Here is a 21,348-nt window from a genome sequence, read left to right as displayed (position 1 = left end):
ACAAGTTCTAGTATCAGGTCTAATAATTATTGTCATTTTAGAGTAGTGATGAGCATAAGCAACTTTTCAGTGTATTGAAATAAAATGAAAATGTTAGTGATTTATATTAGTAACAACATCACAGATTCTCCTAGTACTACTGTGGTTTGTGGACTACATGAGTAATTGAAGAAAATGCTAAATTTAAGTTAGTGATTAGTGAAAATAAAGATGTATTTTTTTCCATTTGAGCTCAAGGACTCCCTGTATTTATAAATCTATAGATACAGGGTCCATGGACCCTAGATAAGAACTCCTGATATAGGTCACCCATCCAACATCCTGACCTCCTGCTCCTTGACCTCTTTAACTTCAGTCATCTTTTCCTCCCCTCCCTTAACTACCACTCACATGGTGATGACCTAAACCTTGTCCTCGCCTAATACTTGATCACCCCCAAAATCTTTATTTCATATAACCACTGTCTGCCCTTTATCCTTCCAGTTCATTTACTATGCAGACTTTTCTTCCATAACACAATGTAGGAATGCCTGGAAATCTCCCATTCTGTAAAATTGCCCACCAAAGTAACTGAGCTTATGGGGAAAACTGGGGAAGCCCACTCAAAATCTATGCCACTTTGTAACCAGAGCACTAACAAAAGCAGAAATTGATACTGTGTGAGGAAGTTGGAAAAGCCCAAATAACCAGCCCAGAATGGTTGGAAGCCATTTAAAAATGCACACATACACACAACCCAAAAAGGAGTTGAAAAGCTGAAAAGCCATAAGCTCAGTTACTTTGGTGGGCAATTTTACAGAATGGGAGATTTCCAGGCATTCCTACATTGTGTTATGGAAGAAAAGCTGACATGCAGCTGAAATAATATAGATGGAAGTAGAATTCTGAGCGAGTGAACCTGATTCCCCCTCATGCATTGTACGCACTTATTGTTTAATTTTATTAAAATAGTGCTGAGAGGGCCCCTGCTATAGCCAACCCAGGATTTTTTCTTTTCCTGCTGAGGTTTATAATTCTAATTCTCTTACTTAGGGAAAATTATGTATGAACCAATACAACTTCCACATTATTGTGACATTATTTCACTCACCGATTGAATATGATGAATCGGTGCTATTAAACATAGGCTGTAGCAGAACAGAATATAGAACTCCAACTCTCCAGCCACAAGGACACCTTCAATGTCTTTAACTCAACCATTGTTTCATTATTCAACAACTCCTCTCCGTATGTCCTCACTTCCTTCCTTAAATTAGATTCAATACTTCAGCACCATATAACCTTACAAACTCTCAAAACTCCTACCAGACTTGCTTGGCAAAAACCAAGCCATCACCTTACTCTAGGCTTGCCCCTGAACAGCTTTAACATTGCTGAAGAAAATCACAAAACTACACTAATAGAACTCACTTCCACATAATGGCCACGAATATCAAGTCAGCCCTTACTGCGGCCTTTTCCAAATAAATTCACCTTCTCACTCTCAGAGACAATTTCACACCTTCTCTCTTCAAATTTCCAACACTTCCTCATCTCAGATTTCATAGAGGAAAAAGATGCAATTAGATAAGACTAACCTTATTTTCCTCCTTAATTTCTATGAACCTACCAATACTTATGCCCATATACCCTGCCTCTCGTCTTGTCATAAAGGAATCTCTGCTCCCATTGTGGGCCAGCCCTTCCACTTGTGCCCTGAATCTCATTTCCACTTGCCTTTTCAAAGATTTAACTCTTTCTCTTTCCTCTTTAATTTTCCTCTTTCTCTCCTGCATCTTCGATTTCTCCCTTTCTTCTGTATCTCTGTATATATTCCATTGACAAGCAGCTATGTCTTCTATTCCCCTTGTCCCCTGCCAGCCACTACTCGATCAGTTCCTCTTCACAGAAAAACCTCTCAAAAAGTTGTCATTACTCATTGTCTCTACTTCCTAACTCCTATCCACTCTTCAGTGCTTGCTTCCCTGCCATCGAACTGAACCAGCTCTCCATCATCAGTGGTCTATCTCTTGCCAAACTCCATGATCAATTCTCTGTTCTTATTTTACTTGATATCTCAGCAGCATTTGACATAGTGACTATCCCCTCTTTATTGAAACATTTTTAATTTTTATTGGAGTATAGTTGCTTTACAATGTTGTGTATTGAAACATATTTTTCTTCAGACTTCTGAAGCTCCATATCCATCTGATTTTCTTCTTTTTTCCCTCACAGCTTCTTCTCAGTTTCCTTTTCTGACTCTTCCTCCCTTCAAGATCTCTGAATAATGAAGCACCCCAGGGCTAGACCCTTAGCTGTCTTTTTTCTTAAATCTACACCCTCTTTTTATGAGATTGCATCCAGTTTCATTGGGCCAGGTACTGTCTTTGAGTTGGTAAAAGCAAATTTGTATTTCCAGGGAAACCTCCCTAAGAATGGTATATTGAACTAGTTATTTGGTATCTCCACTTGGATGTCCAAAAGGCATCACAAATTTAATGGAATTATTGATTTAATTCCCTAAAATGTCTCAAGCCCTCCCCATCTCAGTAATGGCATCCCCTCTACCCTGTTGGGGGTTTTGAGGGGGAGGGTGGGGAGAAGAGACTAGGTTTCATTTCTTCTTTCCCTCATATCCCACATTCAAATCTAGGCTCTACTTGAAAAATAGGTCCCGAATCCATCCATTATCACCATCTCCACTGCTGTAGCCATAGCCCTAGCCACTATCATTTCTTTCCTGGGCCACTGAAACAGTCTACTATCTAGTCCTCATTCCTCCAATTTCCCCATCCTGCATACACCAGCCAGAGTGATCTTTTGAAAGCTGAAATCAAGTCAAATTACTCCCTTCTTCAAGACCTCCAGTGACATTCCATTGCAACCAGAATAATATCCAAACTTTATCACTGTGGCCTACAAGGCCCTGCATAATTTGGCCCCTTTCACACTGGCCTTTTCTCCATCTCTCAGTCATGTCAAATTCATTCCCATTTTAGGCCTATCACACATACTATTTTTCTACTTGGAATGTTCTTCTCTCCATTCTTTACATGGCTCTTGTCATCATTCAGACCTCAACCCAAATAGAGCCACTTCAGAGAGGCCTTCCCTCAGCTCCCTGTCTAAAGAAATCCCACCCACTATTACTCTTTATTATATTGCCCTATTTCATCTTTGATAGCATCTTAACAATACCTCAAAACAACAGTACCTTTTTGCTCATTTGTTTACATGCTCGTTGTCTGTTTCCCTCTACCAGATTGTACACTCATTAATAGCAAGAACACTGCCAGCATGTTTACTTTTGTATCCCCAAAGCCTAACAAAGTGCCGGGCACATAGAAGGTACTCCTAAGTATTTGTTGATTAATTACTAAATAAAAATACTCAGGGTCAGGTTTATTTTTCCTGTCTCCCTACACTTACCTGTAACCAATCACTTTTTAATTTAATCTTATTCTAGTAGTCTATAAAAGGAAAGAAAAAAGGAAGATACAGGAATGATTCATTACAGATTGAAAGCTTTGTTTCTAAGATAATACTGTTATCTCTAAGGATAAGATCATAAAATTCTAAGAAAAAAATTAGTGAATTCTTATGGTTTTCAGAACTTTGTGCGTCCTAAATTTTGTGAGTCTCAGTAATATTTGCTTATCTGATTCTGAGGTTTATTTCCCTTTCCTTACAGGTGATAATACAGTTGGTCTGAATGATTTGATGGATGCTCTCAGTTATATCAAGGGTGAGTTGCGAGCTATGATGAAAAGATGTTATAAATAGCATCTTAATATTTTGAAATTGGTGGAGAAAAATATATCCCCTTATAAATGTTTAAATTCTTTCATATATGTTCCAGTTTTGTGGATGCTACTGAAATTGGGTAAACAGTAATTAATCTGTACTTATATATCAATACCCATAATATTCTCTGACGTTTTCCCCAAAAGAATTCTTCAACATAGTTACAGATCTCAAGAGCCACAGAACTATTCATTTTCCCCATTAACCCCAATCCTGGAAATTTATCCTGTGGAAATAACTTAATTGAATAAAAGAAAAAAATCTCTTCCTAAAGACCTTCAGGGAAATTTGAAACAGCCTAAATATCTAACAGTATGGGAATACCAAATAAATCATGGTAAGTCAGGCTTATGGGATATCATCTGTTGAAATGTTAACTGTAAAAATTATGTAGCAACTTGGAAGCAAGTTTATGAAGTAATTATATTAGGCTGGAAAAGCAGAATACAAAATTTTGTGTATATTAGATTTCTACATTATGAAAGTACACCTTTCATAATGGAAAGCTGGTATATGAAAACCTAAAAATGGTTTTTGTGGTAGGGTGGTGGAATTATATTTTTCCCACTTTATAATAATCTTAAATGTTGTTATATTATTTTTACAATGAATGAGGAAAAATTACTTCTGACTGTGTTGAGATGAATGAAATTCTTGGAATGCGTAGTGCTCAGAGAAGCAAACTAAGCAAACATTTTTTTTAAATAAATAAAAATAAAATTTCAAAAACTGGTCTATAGAAAAAACTGAATTTTCCAGTGGGGTCGGAGGAAGAGAAAAAAATAAAGCCAAATACCTATATGTAGCTTAATTTGCTATGGGTTGCAATAACCCACCAGTGAATTTTTTTTTTTGTAACCACTTTCTGATTTTCTGAACCAGAATTTGAAACAGAGGATTTTTTTCTGATCCTCCTGTTAATTCTGGGTGTACCTGGGTAATGTTATATATAAGCACAAATAGTGTTTTTCATCCTTTGTAGACAGTTATATAATATTTCTGCAATTTATTTCTCACCTTTTCTAAGGAGAGGTGATTGATATCCAGGACTTAGACAACTTTCTAGCAAATGAGGGGGTTGAGCTCACAGAAGAAGAAATGAAGAAACTAAAACCTCATTTGACATCCAATGGTGAGTTTTTTGTTAAATTCTGTTGTCTTCCTAGAAGTTACCTTTGTTATCTTGTATATAAGCTTCTCAGAAATGATCCTTATCTTTCTTGTGTCACCAAGAACAATGCTTCTCAAACTTGAATGTGCGTATGAATCACCTGGGCATCTTGTTAAAATGCAGATTATGATTCAGGTCTGGAGTAGAGCCTAAGAAATTCTGCATTTCTAACAAGCTTCCAGATGGTGGCAATGCTGCTGGTCCAAGGTCCACACTTCGCCTATCTAAGACCTAAAAGATGAAGAAATGATATATTAAGATTGTGCCTGGCCTTTCGTTTCTTAAGCCACAAGTACAACCAATATATTATGTGCCTGAGGGCATGATTCCATCCCCAAAATAAGAAGGAAAAATATTAGAGTAATTAAAATTAGCAAATAAAAATGAGTATTAGGGAGAGACACACAGGGAAAGCAGAAGGAGTTAGGGATTGATTGACTGATTTGTTTGCTTATTGAGATTTTTATTATTGCTTATTGAGTCTAGTTACATGACTTATCTGCTGGCTCTTGTGTTATATAACTACTTTCTATTAGACTCGTCTTTTTATTTCTATTACCCTCTTTGTTGTTCTGATACAAAAAAGATGATCTAGAAGCATTTGGGGATTATCAATTCTTACTATAATGATGTTTCTAGAAAGCTTCTGTACAGCTCTGGCCTTGAAAGAAAAGATTGTATTGATTTATTCAAACAACAAATATTTATTGATCACTGAATATGTCCAGGAACTATACTAAGGGATGAAGAAGGGAATACATACTTGACTTTCTCTGCTAAACCCAACAGAAAGTAGGAAATAAAACACAACCATTATGTTCTCAAATCATGGTTTTAATAAATTTGAACCTATTCATTGCAAACATCTCCATTTTCTGTTTTCTCCAGTTAATCATTTCTTCTTATTCAGGAATATATACTATGTCCCTCTCCTCTCTTCAGTTGAAAAGGTTCTTTTCACCCTTCCAAATCCATTCCTCTTGACCTGGTCATCTCCCACTTTTTTTTCTCTTGTGGTACGCGGGCCTCTCACTGTTGTGGCCTCTCCCATTGCAGAGCACAGGTTCCAGACACGCAGGCTCAGCGGCCATGGCTCATGGGCCCAGCCGCTCCGCGGCATGTGGGATCTTCCCGGATTGGGGCACGAACCCATGTCCCCTGCATCGGCAGGTGGACTCTCAACCACTGTGCCACCAGGGAAGCCCCTATTACTATTTTTAAATGAATTATTATTTTTTTATTCCTCAGTTTTATTATCTAATAGGGTAATTATCCATAGTTGCAACTCTTGGAGGTCCTTAAATTTTTTTAAGAATATAAAGAGGTCCTGAGACCAAAATATTTGAGAACCTTTGCTCTCTGGATTATTTGTTGTCACTACTGTGTTTCTAGCTGCCTGCTAGATAATTCTCCCTTTATATCTCACCAACACCTTAAACTTCTTTTGCAGGGGAAGGGTGAACTTTTTCTTAAATATCAGATGCACACAGTTGAGTTAATCAGACTCATCAGTATGGCACACTATCACCATTGGTCCATGCAAAGACCCTTTGTGTTTTATTTTATTACAGTAAGTCCCCTACATACAAACAATTTCCATTCCAAGAGCACATTTGTAAGTCCAATTGTTCATAAGTCCAACAAAGTTAGCCTAGGTACCCAACTAACACAATTGGCTATATAGTACTGTTTATAGGTTTATAATACTTTTCACACAAATAATACATAAAAAACAAACAAACACAAAAACTAAAGAAAACATTTTTATTCTTACAGTACAGTACCTTGAAAAGTACAGTACAGTACCAGTCACATCACCGCTGCTTTTACACTTGCTTCCAGACATCCTAGGCTTGTAATAAAGATACTATACTACTGTACTCTATACCCTACTGTACAGTAAAGTACACAAAAGCACAACCACTTGTAGAGGATGCACACATGTGACAATGTACACCAGACACGTAAACTAACTTATGTGACTGGACATGTGAACGCACATTCGCAACTTGAAGGTTCATATTCAGAGGACTTACTGTATTTTTCCTCTTTACCTCCTATTTCCACTCCTATTTCCTTTCTCCCATCATAAGTCCATTCTCTATTATATCTAATATTTGTCCTTCCAACCTATCTTCCTTATGTTTATTTAGATATACACATATCCCTTTAAAAATTCAGTGTGTGTGGTATTTAATTACTTAAAGGGTATTGTGCTATAAAACTCCTATTTCTTTTTTTCACTCAACATTATTTTTAATAGCTTTATTGAGATATAGTTCACATACCAGACAACTCATTCACTAAAAGTGTACAATCCAATGGTTTTTAATATTCACAGATATGTGCAATTATCACCACAGTCATTCTCAAACATCTTCATCACCTGAAAAAGGAGCACCGTACACTTTAGCTTTCACTCCCTACCCTCCCACCCCTAAGCAATCATTAGTCTATATTCTATGTCTATAGATTTGCCTTTTCTGGACATTTCATATAAATGGAGTCATAAAATGTGTGGTCTTTTGTGACTGGCTTCTTTGACTTAGCATGTTTTCAAAATTCATCCATGTTGTAGCATGTGTCAGTACTTCATTCCTTTTAATGGCCAAATAACATTCTGTTGTATGGATATATCTCATTTCATTTATCCACTCATCAGTTGATGGATATTAGGATTGTTTCCACCTTTGGGCTGTTATGAATAATGCTGATATAAACATTTGTATGCAACTTTTCATGTGGACATATTTCATTTCTCTTGGGTATATACCTAGGAGTGAAATTGCTGGGTCATAAGGTAACTCTACATTTAACCATTTGAGGAACTGCCAGACTGTTTTCCAAAGTGGCTGCATCTTGCATTCCCACCAGCAATGTATAAAGGTTCTGATTCCTCCACTCCCACATCAACATTTGTTACTATCTGACTTTTTGATTCTAGCCATCCTAGTGGATGTGAATCAACACTATATTTTTTAGACTTACCCATGTTTCTATAAATCAATCTAATTCTGGCTGCTGCATAATATCCCTTCAATACAATGACCATAATTTGCCTATTCACTGCCCCAGTAATGAACACCAGATTTGCCAACGCTTTATTTTCTTGTTCTTTACTACTTCTACTAACTATATAACTTTACCTTTCACATTTAGGTCTTTAATTCAACTGTATACCCCCTCCGCATATGGTAAGACAGGGATTCCACTTGGGTTTTTTTTCCCACATAGCAAACAAATTTCCCAACACTGAACTGATTTGTCATACTATCATGTATAGACGAAACCCAGCAACTCTCCAATATCTGGGGACTCTTGGGTAGGTTAGGGGAGACATATATTTCTCCTACTCACCAATGGTTCTGACTTTCTACTTTGAATTTTCTGGTTTGCATTCCTCTACTATGCTGTTGTCTTTTTTTTATTCTGTTACTCCCCTGGACGCTGCCTAATTCCATCATTTCTCAACTCAAGCCTGGGTTGGTAGCTTATTTTATTCCAACTGCTTAAAATTAAATAATAGATGTCCTTATTCTCATAGATTCTGCCACTATTCCTCCTTTAAGGGGGTTTTCATTTTTGTTTCTGTTCTTCAAGTTCCAGCCTCCCATTTTGTTGCTGAGGAGGAAACATTAGAAATATATTCAGAGTTTTGGAGAGATGAAGGGAGAAAGAGATGTATGCTGTTAGTCTTGAAACAAGAGTGTGTGACATTTTATAGACCAAAAAAATTACTTCTTTATCAGAATTCTTGAAGGTGCCACCCAGGGTTCCTTTCTGCCCCTTCTCTTACTGGGTGGCATCATGGAAGAAACATTCAGTCCCACTTGTCTCGCAGCTGCTCTTCTTCTAGCCTACTCTTCAGTCTTTTCTCCTGCAAGTGCTATTCCGTCCTAGGTACAGTATTTAAATCTCTGGGTTTCTCATTCATTCACATTAAGTTCTCAGGTATCAACCACTCTCTTCCTGTTTTTTCTGGTCCTGTTCCGCTCCACCTCCCCATCAGTGTTCTCCAGTACTCAGACTGATCCCCCTTAGTGCTCTTCCTAAGGTCAAACTTATACTATCTCCCAACAGATTGTTAAGTCGTTAAAAGAAGGGATCCCATGTGCTAGGCTCTATGCGAACTACCAAGGTGAATGAGTCACAGCCCTTGTCCTCAAAGAGCTTATGGTCCAACAGAAGAGATAGGCATATAAAATAATTTTGATATAATGTGATAAATGTATGCAGAAGGTGCTAAAGGAGCGTTTAGTCAAGACTGGGGTTTCCTGGAGAAGACCCTAAGTTGAACAAGTGTGAGAAGATCATTCCAGTCAGAGAAGCATACTCTATGCTCAGTGGTGACAAACATGCCATCTCAAATGGGTTGATTCTCAAGAAAAACCTGTCAGAACAAAAAAACAGAGCAAGTCCTTCTCTCCCTATTCCAACTCTGAGCATTTGCCACCAAAGTCTCTTCGTATCTTTTCTTAAAATGTCATTGATCTGAGTTTGGAAAAGATGCTGCCAGACTCAAGCCCTGGTTCTTTGTGTAATATCCCTTTCCCATGTGTCACCTTTGAAGTGTAATACCTTGAAACACAGAAGAGAAACACTGCATTAAAGAAGTTGAGATAGTTCCATCATTGATTTATCCTTTTTTCCATCATACTCACCTGAGAGAAAAATTAATCCAATTCCAAAGCAAACCAGTATATTATATCTAGTTCTTCTAACTCGTGGAAGAAGTTCCAGCCTGCCATGTTATTTTAATAGTTTTATAACTTTTATCTGCTTTTATGGGTTTTTATATGACTTCTTCTGTATCTGATTCAAAATGTTTTATAGAACATGGGAACGTTAAAGTGCATTCAATAATGGAGGGCCTGAAGTTTAAATGTGAGTAGAAATTTTTTATATAATATAAAATTGATAATTTGATGCTATGCACTTATTTTTATATTTTATTTTAAAATTCTTTTTAAAAACACATATTTTATATGTGTTTTCTTGGTTATAAAATTAATACATATTCATTACAGAAAATTTCTATATTCACAAAATGAAAGAATGAAAAAAATTTGAATAATCATTACTTTTATCACCAGTGATAATCTGTAATTTCATCACCCCAGATTTTTTTCCTTATGCATACACAATTTTTGTGCATTTAGCTTTAAAGTCCCACTTGCAATGTACTTTCCCATTTCCTTATTAATATTAAAATCTTACCTGTTGATAAGTATGTCTAATGACCTAAAATTTCTTTTTTTGGATACTTCTGGATACATAATCTCAGTACTTTTTGTTTGCAAGCTTCTTATCACATTTATGTCTAAAATAATTTTCCCAGGGCCAGAATACTATGTTCTGTACTTACATAGAAAAGAATGAATGGAAGGTTTGAAAATTATAATGTGAAATTGATCAGCAGAGGCAACTTAAACTTGTCTTCTGCCCTCTTTCCCCCAACACACACACAACCTCAGTCTGTACTTCATTCTTAAGTAATTTTAATTTGCTCTCTGCACCAGTGTTTTCCAGTGAGTATGATAAAAAAAAAAAATTGATGTGTCTCTGAAAGCCTGATTGTGTTTCAAAAAGAAGAATTTAAAAATAACTTAAGGTACTTTGTGCAAGTATCTACAAAATGAATCTTGGTAAGAGAAAATAAATTTAAATTCTGGGTACCCACACTTAACCTTTCCAAGTGAGTGCTGTTTTATTTTATTATTTGTAAAAGGAAAAAGATCTCATTGAATAGGTCCATTCTATCTCATCTACTGCTGCTTCTGTTGCTGGTGCCAGAAAACTTTCAGAAATGTCTCTTTGGTAGGCTTTAACCCCAGCATTTAAAACCATGCTGCTGAATTTAGGGATACTGGAAGTAATCCTCCGCGGTCATGTGTAAGATCTGAGTTCATTAATATGCGTTTACTGAGTACCCAACCACTGTAAAAAAAGAAAGTTCAAAGATGAAAAAGAGGCAAGCAAAGTTCCTGCTTTTCAGCAAGGCTTAGTTTTTGAATACATAGTAGATGCTCAATAAATGCTTATTGATTGACTGACTATTAGAGGTTCTAGTTTCCTGCTTTCACATAATTAAACATTCACTAACCCAAGCAGCTGTACTGAGGTCATTCTTGAGATAACCCTCCCAATCCAGGCCACTCAGAAGAAACAGTTATGTGAGTCCTAAGTGAGTCACCCAAATCAGAATCAATTGTTAAAAAAACATTTACAAAGCTGAGAAAGCACAACTTCACAGTCTTGCCTGCTTACCTTTCTATCACTCTTCTTTCTCCTCTCCATTTCTTCTTTTTCCCTATTTTTCTTAACTTTTCCATGTCTCTATTAATCGATTATTTTTCTTTCACTCCTGCTTCCCTGGTTTTCCTAGTGGTGTTGCTTTTTTTTTTGTTTCTTTTCCTTCCAGTCTCTATCAAACATATACATTTCACATGCCCACCCTGCTCGCCCTCTTGCTTTCATCGCTGTAAAAGCCCCATTCCACTTGCTGTCATCAAAATATATTTTATTCTGTGAAATCTACAGTGCATTAAAGAAAAGTTAGACATTTAAAAGTATGTTTCATAATTTTAGAAATTACAAACAGTAGTGTCTATTCCACAAACTCACCAAATAATACTCAATTTCCACTTATTAAGTTTTCTGTGTAGATATAGGTATTAGGGGAACAGATTTTATTTCTGAATACTATATTGACTTTTTTGTGCATTCAAACATGTACTACTGTGATTTAAGTTTTCACACTCAAATTTCAGATGACTAGATAGCCACTTTATAGACAGTAACATTTTTCACACAAAAATCTTTTTCCCCAATTCCTATTTCACCATTTCTGTTTTTCTAAGGAATAAAGGTAGATTTCAGTTACCTAGGCACAAACATGAAAATGACACATTTATATGAACAACTTTAAGACCTGCTAATATTTATGTCATTTGATGGTGAACATTCAAAATTCCACTCTGACCTTCAATTGTGCTTGGGTTGTGGGGTTCTACATGAAAATTTTAAAAATCACACTCATTAGGAATATAGAGAAACTCTACTACATATTTAGAAAAAAAATACTGTATAAAAATAAAGTCTGCTTCTTGTCAGGAACAGATATCTTCCAAGTCACATTCCCAACCAGAGTTGGGCAGGGTGGTGCCCCATACAATATCCAAAAATGGCATAGGATGCCTTTAGCAAACTAATGTCTAGGCAGGGAGAAGAGCCGAGCAATAAAGAAGAGAAGAATGAGAGAGAGAATGGGGTAGAGGAGGAAGGAGGGAGAAGAAATAAAAGCAGTTTGATCAGTTTTTCTTAATTCTACACATTATGTGTTTTATATTAATATTACTACTACTATCTCCCCTCCCATAAAGAAAATATATATACTTTATGTTTACTGCTTTCTGCGTAATACATTGCCCTTTACCACCTTCACAGCCTAAAGTTACCACAGAATTTCCAGGTTTCCATAACCTGCCACTGACCTTTCCTGATATTAAAAACAGTACATTATTGGCTTTATCTAACCAAACTAAACCAAACCTAGGTAACTGAGCAATTTTTTTTTCTGAGAGTTAATCTCCTCACATTTAGAAAAACAAACTACCCCATGTTTTGAGAAAAGAGTTGAATTAGTACTTTTAAGGTATTTGTTTGGCTGTTGTTTTTCTGGCTATGGGGTGGAGTGGACTGAGGGGAGGAGACTCTACAGTTAATATTATGACATATATTATACCCACACATTTCACAGGAGAATTCACTAGAAAGAAATATCTGTATCATTAAAAGGTATGTAATTAGTCAACAGTTCATAACCAATGCACTAAAGAAAATTAAATGGGTAGCAGAGCATTCTGCTCTTGAGTCAACAGGTTTCCAAAGTTACTTCACTTCCTCACATCCTAAAAGATGATAAATGAACGCTCTTGACGTCAATGCTGACTCTATAACGCTTTCCAAAAAAATTTTTTTTGGAGTTTGAGACAGTAAGGCATGAAAAGAAGCAATTTTAATTAAGATGTATATCAGATATAACTAACATTTTCTTCAGTTTCCCACTCATCTAAGGAAAAATTAATATAAAATTACATCCTCCTATTCTACTTTTCATAACTTAAGAAATTTATATAATTTTGACTCTGAATCTTGTCTTTAACCAAAAGGAATGGTGCCTCTACAGAAGTTGATGAAAATCACAAATGATACTAAAGGTGAGTGAAACCTGATGTGAAGACTTTGTAATGATGGGGTTTAATACTTTGACTTATATTTCTTAATCCCATAGTTATTTTCCCTAATTGTTTTATCAGTTACTACCTTCTATCTACTTGTTGACATGTGTTTGAACACCATTATCTCTCCGATTGTTTTTCTGAGTTCCTTTTGCCTTTATAGTATACATAATGCTGCATCACATGTGATTATTAGGTATTTCATATTGTTTTCCAATGGTTTCAACTGTGATGAATTGTTTTCATCTCTACACTGTATCTGTATTTGGTGCAGTTTACAGTGCAGTTATACAAAGCAGTTGTTCCTAACTCTGCCTCTAAAGAAATTAATTCAACTCATTGGGCTTTAGTGTCCTTATCAATAAAATGAAAAAAGTGAATTAGATGATCTATCGGTTCTCTTTCAGCTTTAAAATTCTAGGACTAACTTTTGTGCTTGAAAGGTCTTCACTGTCAAGAAAGTAAAAAAACAACCCACAGCATAGGAGAAAATATTTGTAAATGATATATCTGTTAAGGGTCTAGTATCCAAAACATAAAGAAACCTTGTTAACTCAACAAGAAAAAGACAAGTAACCCAATTTTAATAATGGGCAAAAGATCTAAATAGAAATTTCTCAAAAGAAGATATAAAAATGACTAGTAAGCACATTAAAAGATGTTCAGCACCATTAATCATTAGAGAAATGAAAATCAAAACCATGAGATAATTACTTCACACCCACTAGGACAATTATAATTTGAAAAAGACAGTAACAAATGTTGATAAGGATATGGAGAAATTGGAGTCCTCATGTAGTGCTGATGGGAATATAAAATGGTGCAGCTGCTGTGGGAAAGAGTTTGGTAGTCCCCAAAATGTGAAACATAGTTACCATATGACCAAGCAATTCCACTCCTAGGGATATACCAAAGAGAAGTGAAAACATATGTCCACATAAGAACTTATACAAAAATGTTCATAACAGCATAATTCATAATAGTCAAAAAGCAAAGACAATCCAAATGTCCATCAAATGATGAATGGATAAACAAAATGTGGTATACCCATACAATGGAATATTATTCAGCCATAAAAAGGAATGAAGTACTGATACGTGCCGCAACATCGATGCCTTTTGAAAACATTATGCTAAGAGAAAGAAGCCAGACACAAAAAGCTACAAATTGCATAATTCTACTTTTATTAAATGTCCGGAATAGGCAAAGTCATACAGTCAAAAGATAGATTAGTGGTTGCCAGGAGACAGCCACTGTGGGAAGGGGGAATGGGGAGTAGCAGCTAGTGGGTACAGGGTTTGTTTTTGGGTGATGGAACTGTTCTGGAATTAGATCGTGGTAATGGTTATACAACTTTGTAAATATACTAAAAACCACTGAATTGTATACTTTCAAAAGTGTGAATTTTATGTTATGTGAATTATATTTTAATTTTTTTTAATTGCAGGACTGACCCAAAAACATATCTGCTAAAAAAAAAAGAAAAGAAAAGCACAAGGACTCAGAATCCATGCCCATTTGCTTGTCAAGCTCTATGAGTGGAAATAATCAACAACAGGCTGGCCCCAAACTTAAGTTCCTAACCCCAAAGCACCTTCCATCTATCCAGTGCACCAAGCTGTGGAACCCAACTTATGTCCCGGGACCATCAGCCCTACAGATAAGTATAATACCAGTCCACCAATTCTAAACTACCTAGGATATGCCCACCAATAAATTAAGTGAAATCAGCCCTTCATCCCATTTGGTTCTGAATAGATGAGTATTGATGTAGCTAAATTATAATACATACCTACTCCCCAGGATAGTTTAGTTCCTTATGTATTCCACCCTATTAATTTTGATGATTTTTGTCACCACTATTCACTCACAGATTATAGAAACCTGAATTTGGATGAACTTGTCCCACTTCCCTGTCAGCTACTTTTAGGTTCAGCGGCCATGGCTCACGGGCCCAGCTGCTCCGCGGCATGTGGGATCCCCTCAGACCAGGGCACGAACCCATGTACCCTGCATCGGCAGGTGGACTCTCAACCACTGCGCCATCAGGGAAGCCCCAATGTATAGTTGATTTACAATATTATATTAGTTTCAAGTGCACAGCACAGTGATTCAAATTTTTTATAGATTATACTCCATTTATAGTTATTATAAAGTATTGGCTATATTCCGTGTGCTGTATAATGTATCCTTATTTATTTTATACAGTAGTTTGTACCTCTTAATCCCCTACACAGACATGCCATCTTGTAAGTCTTTTTGTTCTCTGTACCTGCAGTTAGTAGGTGTCTGCTGAAGCAATGAAGGGATGCGTGTATCCATTCACTTAACAATCATAGTCTACCGTGTGCCAAGTATTACTGTACATGCTTGGGACAAAGCTCACTACTCTCGTGGAGCTTACTTTCTAGTGAAGAGATATACACAATAAACAAATAATAGTATGACAGAGATTACAGAGAAAATAAAGCAAAGAAAATGGGTATAGGGGATACTGTAGGTGGAGGAAGTTAATCAAGAAAAGACTCACTGATGAAGGGCATTTAAGCAAAAAGCTAAGGAGACCAGGGAGTAGAAATCTGGAGCAAGGGCACTCCACGCAGAGGGAAGAGCAAGTGCAAAAGCCCTTATACAAGAGCGTGCTCATAACATTTGAGAAAGAGCACAGAGGCCACTGTGGCTGAACAGAGTGAGCGAGGGCAATGTAGGAAGGCATAAGGTCATAGAGATAGGGGACGGGGCCACCACATTGAACTACATAAGCTATGCACTGTACAATTCCAGGACTGTGCAGTGAGATGTTCCTTTTGGGGTAAGGGGGTGGTGCAGGTGTGGGGAGTAGCTGATCATATAAACCCTGAAGGCTATTGTAAAGATTGGGTTTTTTTCCTGAGTAACACAGGAAAATGAGGATTTGAACAGAGATAGGACATGATCTGACTTAAGTTTTTAAAGGACTGTCCTGGTTCCTGTGTAGAAGAGACTTGGCAGGGGTGAATACAGCAAGAGCAGAAGAAGGGAGACCAGTTAGGAGGTCTTTGCAGTAACCCAGAGCAGGAAGTAGAGGTGGAGGTGGTGAGAGTGGTTGAGTTACATATATATTTTGAAGATGGAATCAACAGTACTTCCTGATAGATATCCCAGGGCCGAGAACATAATAGGCACTAAAAATGTACTTATGAAATGGATGAATTGGATTAGATGTAGAACACAAAAGAAGAGGATTGAAGCATATTCCAAGCATTTTGGCTTCAACAGAGGATGGAGCATAGGCCTGGAAAGATGCAGTTATCATTTCCTGAGATGAACAGATGAATGAATAAGAGACTGGCTAAATGCTATTATGTTTGTTGAACTAGTGAAGAAACTAAATGAGATCCATATGGATTCAAATATTATATAAAGCAGAGATATTAAAAATCCGAGTATTTAGTGATCTGCAGAACATGGGTTAAGCAATCTATTATTATAACTTGCTATTAAGTTGATGCTAGGAAAATTTTCTGACATTCTGGGTTGACTCTCAAGAAAAATTCAGTGAGGATGAGCAAGTGGTTGCCACACATTTCTCTGTCTTTTCCTCTTCTTGCCTCTACATGTGACTTTGTAAGCCCTCTCACATCCTCGCTTTCCCTGACTTGGTTGGGTGGTATGGGAGTAAGGGGTTTTTGCTGTACATTTACATAGTTGCTGCTCCAAAAACCATCCATGTTGGTGTACACTAAATTTAAAAAGTATAACTAGTTGGTTTGCATGCATAATAACTTAAATGGTATTGTGTAAAGAGGAGTAAGCCTTCTTTTTTCAAATTTATTTATTTTTGACTGCACCGGGTCTTATTGTGGCATATGGGATCTTCGTTGTGGCAGGCAGACTTCTTAGTTGCAGCATGTGGACTTCTTAGTTGAAGCATGTGGACTCTTAGTTGTGGCATGCAGACTCTTAGTTGCAGCATGCATGCAGGATCTCATTCCCCAACCAGGGATTGAACTCAGGCCCCCTGCATTGGGAGCATGGAGTCTTACCCACTGGACCACCAGGGAAGTCCCAGGAGTAAGCCTTCTAATTTCTGCAAATATCTCCATCATTAATCTAGACTAGTCAGGAGGGAGCAAGAGAGGAACTGGGGCTCATCAGGATTAGGCCAACCCAGAGAATTTTGCCTACCCAGGTTACCAGACTTGAAGTGGGTGATGGAGTTTGAGAAAAGCCTAAGAGGAGAGAGAAATGGTGAAGCACAAAAATCTCTGCCCCAAAAGGAAGGAACATCTTGCCTTTCCCTAGTCATTCATTGACTACCTATGTTCAATGGACAGAGCCAATGTTGGGAAAATAGAATATTGAGCTTCTCACCTCAAGGTACTTACACACTTAGTGAAAGCAAAAGAGCCAGGGAGAGAAGTGAAGGGCATCTGCCTGTAAAGCCTGATTCACCTACAGGGGCAGCATCTCTAAGAGGGAGGTAGCTACTTTTTTTCCCCCTGAAAAATCCAGTTCCCATTGCTCTGGTAACTGAAGTAACTGGTGAGATTCTCTTCTCCTTAAGGCTCATATATCTTTTTTTTAAAATTATTTATTTATTTATTTATTTTTAGCTGTGTTGGGTCTCCATTTCTGTGCGAGGGCTTTCTCCAGTTGCGGTGAGCGGGGGCCACTCTTCATCGCGGTGCGCGGGCCTCTCACTGTCGCGGCCTCTTCTGTTGCGGAGCGCAGGCTCAGTAGTTGTGGCTCACAGGCTTAGTTGCTCTGCGGCATGTAGGATCTTCCCAGACCAGGGCTCGAACCCGTGTCCCCTGCATTGGCAGGCAGATTCTCAACCACTGCGCCACCAGGGAAGCCCAGGCTCATATATCTTTAACTATACAGGATGAATTAGGCATTACCCTGAAATGTTAGGTTTTCAGAGTCCACAAATTATAAATCACATTGAGATATAACCTTTTCCCATAAAACCCCTTTCTCCTTTGGTGAACGGTACTGCATAGGAAGAAGCCTAATACTAGATGTTCTCCCTCATCTAATAGTCACTTCCTTTTTATTCTTCGTAAAATCAGAAGGGAATATGAGCCTAGGCGATTCTTAGATTGATATGGTTGAATTAATTCCTATAGAAAACAGCTATATTTATGCAACATCCCTACTTAAATATCTTCAGAATTCCCCAATGCTAATGCTAAAGTCTAGACTCCCTTAGCTTAACAATCAAGATGTATATGTATACACAAAAAACATGTTTGCACCACAACAAAGAGTAGCCCCCGCTCACTGCAACTAGAGAGAGCCCGCGTGCAGCAACAAAGACCCAACACAGCCAATAAATAAATAAATAAATAAGTTTATTAAAAAAAAAACATGTTAAATGAGTGACATGCTGGGTATAAGAGACTAGAAAAAATGAGGGAGACTGTGGCAATCAGGAAACCTTGGGTTCCAGTTAAAAGGGTGACAGTTTTTCTGCTCCTGCCAATAATTGCTAAGCAGGAATGGGCGCCATGTGTTCTCTGATCTTTGGGCTTTTCAGAAGTCATAAACTGATAACTTTTAAATTACCCATGTTTTCATTTATGAAATTCAAAAAAAATTTTAATGTTATTTAAGCCAAATAAAACTTGTATGGGGATCAAATTTGCAATCTCTGTTTAATAACCAACCCTAGCCCAAATACCTAATCATTTTTGCTCCCATTATCTCACTTTATGCAGTCTTGAACAGTTCCTTGTCTCCTAAGCTCCCATGATTACTCTACGTGCCTTTGCTCTTCTTTCACTCTAGACTACTCTTCCCTAGGAGCTACATGCTACGTGTTAAAATTCTACTTCTCCCTACACACAAAACCTAAAAGTATTAGAAGAAAACATAGGAGAAAAGCTTCATGACATTGGGTTTGGCAATGATATCTTGGAAATGACACCAAAAGCATAGTCAACAAAGAACACAATCAACAGAGTGAAAAGGCAACTTACAGAAAGAAAACATTTGCAAATCACATATCTAATAAGGGATTAATATCCAGAATATATAAAGAACTCCCATAACTCAATAACAACAACAACAAGTGATAAAAAGACTTGACTTGGGCAATAGACTTGAATAGACATGTTTCTACAGTAGATATACAATAACCAACAAGCTTATAAAAAGACACTCAAAATCACTAATCATTAGGAAAATGCAAATCAAAACCACAATGATATATCACCTCATACCCATCAGGGTGGCTACTATCAAACAGAAAACAACAAGTATTGGTAAGGATGTGGAGAAATTAGAACTCTTATGCACTGTTGGTTGGAATGTAAAATGATGGCCACTATGGAAAACAATATTTCTTCAAAACATTAAAAATAGAATTACCATGTGATCGAGCAATTCCACTTCTGATGTATATTCAAAAGATTGAAAGCAGGGTCTTGAAGAGATATTTGTACACCAATGTGTCACAGCAACATTATTTATGATAGCCAAAAGGTAGAAGCAACCCAACTGTCCATCAACAGATAAATAAGTGCTTTATCTTAAAATGTGGTCCATATAATGCAATATTATTCATCCTTAAAAAGGAAGGAAATTCTGATACATGATACAACATGGATGAACCTTGAGGATACTATGCTAGGTGAAATATGCAAGTCACAAATACTGTATGATTCTACTTATATGAGGTTCCTAGAGTAGTCAGATTCATAGAAACAGAAAGTAGAATGGTGGTCATTAACTTCATTTTATGTCTTGGTAGCCCCTAACATAGTAGGCCCTAATTAAATATTTGTGTAATTTGTAAATTAAACCTTCCCTTTCTTTCCTCTGTATCCCTAGCCAGAATGAAAGGTAATATAACAAGTTTGGATAGACTAAGGAAAAGTCAAATTATGCACATAATAAATAAATCCCCCAGAGCAGGAATAGAAAATCTCTAGAATTGCAGCTAACAAGTGAAGCCTGAAACAACTTGGGGGGCTCAAGCTAAGACTTTGCTGCCAGAGGTATCTGTGCTTAGCCATCATGAAGACTAGAGACACTCCTAACTTCTGTGCTTAGATGATTTAAATACCGTGAGACCTGTCAGATCTTGAAAATTTCTGATTAAAACAATCATAATACTTTCCTTAATTGCTCTTTTAAAATCACTCTTTCGATAACACTATAGACTAAAACCTGTGAGAGTTTGATTTTTCCCTCTTTCTGGATGTAAACAATGAAATGGTTCCTAATCAGCATTCAACCAAGGGAACTGGGTAAAATTTTTTACTTCAACAACTTTCAATTCACCAATGTTTAACATGAAAATATATTAATACAGAATTTTTTTAAAAACCTCCCCTTCCCCAAAATCCAATCAGTGTCAAAATATTCTGATTCTGTAACTCATACCCACACATACCCTGAGGGTGCCGAATGAACCACATTGAAATCACAGTTGCTCTAAAGCTGGAAGGAGCCTGTGGGTCATTCTTACCTGGACCTGAGCCTGAGAAGTGAATGAGGTCACAGTTGTGTGATGGAACAAACCCTTTATGGATTCTTGATCTGACTGAAGCCCAGAAGTTGTAAAGTAGCACCACTTAGAAGTAGGTAAATATCCAAATTTTGTAGGAATCTACAAGGAGACCTTTTTTTTTTTTTAATCTATCATCTCAGTGAGAGATTGAAGGTAGTTTTTTTAAAGTAATGATTATTTTAAGCCATGAGGATGATTTCACAGCACCTTTCAACTGCCTACATTGTCAAGCCTCTCCGGAGTTCTCAGCTCTGTGATAGGTTTCCAGATTTTGAACACATGTAATTGAGTTGTTTAGAAGCAACAGTTTTCCAGAGTCTGAGGTAAAGACTTAGGAAAATTGACTGAACTCTAACCAAACATTCAGAGACTTTTTCTTCATGGTTTAATAGTGTATGATTGTCTGCTGTTCCTAAGTCAGCAACCCAGTTTTCTTGTCAGTGAACTACTTAATACACTCTATATATTAAAAAGATAATTAGAGGACTTCCCTGGTGGCGCAGTGGTTAAGAACCTGCCTGCCAGTGCAGGAGAAATGGGTTTGAGCCCTGGGCCGGGAAGATCCTACATGCTGCAGAGCAACTAAGCCTGTGTGCCACAACTACTGAGTCTGCGCTCTAGAGCCCGCGAGCCACAACTACTGAGCCCATGTGCCA

Source organism: Neophocaena asiaeorientalis, unplaced genomic scaffold (assembly GCF_003031525.2).
Source record: "Neophocaena asiaeorientalis asiaeorientalis breed wild unplaced genomic scaffold, Neophocaena_asiaeorientalis_V1.1 scaffold30, whole genome shotgun sequence".
Lineage (NCBI taxonomy): Eukaryota > Metazoa > Chordata > Mammalia > Artiodactyla > Phocoenidae > Neophocaena > Neophocaena asiaeorientalis.
This window is presented reverse-complemented; position numbering follows the sequence as displayed.